The following is a 4,646-nucleotide window of genomic DNA, read 5'->3' as shown; positions in this document are numbered from 1 at the left end:
CTTCTTGTAAGCTGTTTTTGTGTTTAAGACGAGCACGGATTTCACTGTTAAGCCAAGCTGGTCGCCTGCCATATTTACTTTTCTTCCTACACATCGGGATGGTTTGTTCCTGCAACCTCAATAAGGTTTCTTTAAAATACAGCCAGCTTTCCTCGACTCCTTTCCCCATCATGTTATTCTCCCAGGGGACCTTGCCCATCAGTTCCCTGAGGGAGTTGAAGTCTGCTTTTCTGAAGTCCAGGGTCTCTGTTCTACTGCTCTCCTTTCTTCCTTGTGTCAGGATCCTGAACTCGACCATCTCATGGTCACTGCCTCCCTTTCTTAAAAAGCGAAGGTTTCAGAGTAGCAGCCGTGTTAGTCTGTACTGCAAAGAACATAAGCTTTCATGGGCTACATCCGATGAAGTGGACTGTAGCCCGCGAAAGCTTATGCTCAAATAAATTTGTTAGGGCATGGCTACACTTGCAAATTTGCAGCGCTGCAGCAGGGTGTGAAAACACACCCTCTCCAGCACTGCAAATTGCGGCGCTGCAAGGCGCCAGTGTGGTCAAAGCCCCGGCGCTGGGAGCGGCTCCCAGCGCTGTACGTTATTCCCCACAGGGAGGTGGAGTATGGACAGCGCTGGCAGAGCTCTCCCAGCACTGGCGCTTTGACTACACTTAGCGCTAAGCGCTGCCGCAGCGCTTGAAGTGCAAGTGTAACCATAGCCTTAGTCTCTAAGGTGCCACAAGTGCTCCTGTTCTTTTTTAAAAAGCAAACAGAATGTTGGGAATCACTGACTGCCGCTGCACACTGAGAGGATGTTTTCAGAGAACTATCCACAATGACTGCAAGATCTTTCTTGAGTGTTAACAGCTAATTCAGACTCCTTCATTTTGTATGTATAGTTGAGATTGTTTTCCAATGTACATTACTTTGCATTTATCAACATTAAATTTCATCTGCCATTTTTGTTGCCCAGTCACCCAGTTTTATGAGATCCCTTTGTAATTCTTCTCAGTCTGCCTGGGACTTACCTATCTTGAATAGTTTTGTATCATCTGCAAATGTTGCCACCTCACTGTTTACCCATTTTTCCAGATCATTTATGAATATGTTGAACAGCACTGGTCCCAGTACCGACCCTCAGGGATACCACTATTTATCTCTCTCCATTCTGAAAACTGATAATTTATACCTACCCTTTGTTTCCCATCTTTTAACCAGTTACTGATCCATGAGAGGACTTTCCTCTTTCACCATGATGGCTTACTTTTCAAAAGTCAATTTAAATTAAATCCTTTAAAAAAAAATTATATTTATTTAGAAATCTAGACCTGTTATGTGTTTTGGTGTAACTTGCATTATTCTTATGTTAAATTTGCATAATCCTAACGAAACATTTACTTTATTCATATCTCTTTTATATCTCTCATTGGTCCTGACACCCCCTGTAAATTGAACACCCCCTAATTTCAATTTTGGGAAACCCCTGCCTCTGGCAGTGGTTAGACAAGCAACAGCAAGGCACTGGACTGGTCTGGAGTGAAAGTTCTGTGGGAAGGAACTGAAAAGAGTATTGGGGCTGCGGTGCAGCGCTTGCAGACACTTTCTTTGGCCTGTTTTCCTGGAAGAGTTAGCAGCGAGAGATTGTTAGTCACAGGTCAGTGGGTGGGTTTGTGCAAACTAGGAGTGTACAGGGAACTGTCTTTGAACAGAAGGAAGGAGAGAAACCGGCAAGAGGAAGGAGGCTGAAAGACTTCTCTGGCTTTGAACAGAATTCTGTGTTAATAGTTCTTGCTTTTAGCTGATCTCACTGAGGTCAGTTGGGGCGCATGGACAGACATGGGAGTGACTCAGCCAGGTCATTCCCATCTTCTGCCAAGCAACCAGGAGATGACAATGGCTAGCAGTTGTACTGTACTGTTTGCTACCAGCCTAAGACGTAAAACTAGATGAATCAAAACAAGAAATTGACTTGTTTTGTTTTGTGAAATCAACAGCCTGCTAAACCCAGGGTTTTGAGTTCAATCCTTGAGAGGGCCATTCTGTGTGACAAAGTTGTTTGTGTTTCTCCTTGATGCAAAGCCACCCCTTTGTTGATTTTAATTTCCTGTAAGCCATGCCATCAGTCGCCCCTCCTCCATCAGAGCAATGGCAGACAATTGTTTCACGCCTTTCTCAGTGCAGAACCAGAATCTGCAAAAGCGAAACAGGCAAGGAGGTGACAGCAGTGCGGTGACAAGAGTGATGAGGACATAGACATGGTCATAGACTTCTCACAGAGTACAGGCCGGGCAATGTGCCCTGGCAATGTGCACATCATGCTGATGAGCTCTGCATGAGCTCTGCATGGTCAACTGTGCTGATCAGCACGCCACACTGGCCAAACAGGAAATGAAATTAAAAAGTTTGTGACCCTTTTCCTGTCTACCTGGACAGTGCATCTGAGTTGAAAACGCTGTCCAGAGTGGTCACAATGGAGCACTCTGGGATAGCTCCTGGAGGCCAATACCATCGAATTGCGTCCACACTACCCTAAATTTGACCCAGCAAGGCTGATTTCAGTGCTAATCCCCTCGTCGGAGGTGGAGTAAAGAAATCGATTTAAAGAGCCCTTTAAGTTGAAAAAAAGGGCTTTGTCGTGTGCATGGGTCTAGGGTTAAATGGCAGTAACGCTGCTAAATTCGACCTAAAGTCATAGTGTAGACAAGGCCTCAGAGGAATTTTATAGCTACTGGCTGGGTGTCCAAAAAAGGGAGCTACCCACCTACCCTTTCATTGATCACACTTGGTAACTACTAAGCAGAAGCACAGAATCTAGATGGATTTGCTGCGTCTCCTGCAGGCCTTCCTAATGGCACAGCAGGGCTGCTCTTGGCTCTGCACAATGTTGTTTTGTTTAGCAGTGACTGTGAAGGGACTTCCAGCTATTTGGCTGTGGGAACTCTGGTATTAAGTGGACACCCTGTCTTAACTGTGTATGGCTGTATTGCTTGTAGATTTCTATATTCTGTACTGATGTTACCAAATGGAGTATTTTGTAGCGGTCTGCTATAATTTAACTTATACAAACTATGAATATGCTCCCTCAGACTTAACCACCCGCCTTTCACACACTCCCTGCTTCTCACTCTCTGGGCTGGGAACAAGCCACCGGCATGTGCGTCCATTGGATTATTTTTATTTAATTACTTCTCATTGTTAAATTATTTATGTTTTTTTAAATTTCATTGCAGTGCATTTTCTTCCTGCCACTGTCACCTGGCAGCTAAGGGATGTGAGATTCTCCTCCATTGCGTTTCTGCCCACGGAAAAAGAAGAGACCCCACACTTCAGTACCTTTGGAAATAAAAGCAACCTGGAAACAAACCAGCTGTCTCCTCAGTGTGCAGTTTGTGTCTCTTTGGTGCAGTTGATGTGTGTGCAGCATGTGTGGTGGACAGGGGCACTGTGTGCTCACATGGGAATTCACCATCCTTGGTGCAGGATTTGACTTGTTCTGGGAGTGAACATAGCACTTGTGGAGTTTCAGGCACAGGCTGCATGACCCTCCATTTATCTTTGGTGCAGATACAGCCCAGGCAGCACTAGTGCAACCTCCTCTCCTGCTGCCCTCCACCATCATCTGCACAGCCCACCTGTCAGGGCAGGAGGGGAATGTCTCAGATGGGACTACCCTGGGATGGGGAGGTGTGGTTGCATCCATTAGGTCACCAGACTGAGCCTTCTAATATCCTTTGGTGATTGTTCCCAAGATCCAGGACTTTGTGCTCAAACATCTCCCAGCTTCCTTGTTTAATATAAAGGCCAAGGTTTCCTTGCAATATACAGGAAGAAAGTAGATTTTCACCCCAGATGGGACTTCAACCCACAATCTCTGGCTTCAGAAGCCAATGCCTTATCCATTAGGCCACTGGGGCCCTGATGTACAGCTACTGAAGAGATGGAAATTCCTCTCATAAATGCACATTCCTCGCATTTGCTTCAACACCAAATAGCCCCTTTATGTGCCTTACAGAAATGTCTGCATCCCCTGGCAGCGAGGCAACTGGGCAGGTTGCTGACACAATTACAACCCAGAATACAAAGTGTACAGTGCTGACTATATATAGTTTTATTACAAATATTTACACTGTAAAATATAAAGTACTATAGTGCAATCTCTTTATCATTAAAGTGCAACTTGCATATGTAGATTTTTTTTTGTTGCATAAGTGCACTCAAAAAGAAAACAATGTAAAACTTTAGAGTCCAGTCAGTCCTATTTCGGGTTCAGCCAATCGCTGAGACAAACAAGTTTGTTTACATTTACTGGAGATAGTGCTGCCCGTGTCTTATATACGTCACCTAAAAGTGAGAACAGGCTCTCTCATGGCACTTTTGTAGCCAGCGTTGCAAGGTATTAACGTGCCAGATATGCTAACATCCATATGCCTTCATACTTCAACCACCATTCCAGAGGACATGCTTCCATGCTGATAATGCTCGTTAAAAATAACGTGTTAATTTGTGACTGAAGACCTTGATGAAGAACTGTATGTCTCCTGCTCCATGGTTCTATCCGCATTCTGCCATATATTTCATTTTATGGCAGTCTTGGGTGATGACCCAGCACATGTTGTTCACTTTAAGAACACTTTCACTGCAAATTTGACAAAACGCAA

General features: G+C 44.6%; 1 non-coding gene across 1 annotated transcript; it reads right to left on the bottom strand.

Moving 5' to 3' along the window:
- Positions 1–3,829: 3,829 nt before the first annotated feature.
- Positions 3,830–3,902, bottom strand: TRNAQ-CUG. The gene has a single exon. It is a non-coding gene; the product is annotated as a tRNA-Gln (tRNA).
- Positions 3,903–4,646: the final 744 nt, after the last annotated feature.

The sequence above is a fragment of the Mauremys reevesii genome, linkage group 17 (assembly GCF_016161935.1).
Source record: "Mauremys reevesii isolate NIE-2019 linkage group 17, ASM1616193v1, whole genome shotgun sequence".
In the NCBI taxonomy this organism is placed as follows: Eukaryota; Metazoa; Chordata; order Testudines; family Geoemydidae; genus Mauremys; species Mauremys reevesii.
This window is presented reverse-complemented; position numbering and strand designations above follow the sequence as displayed.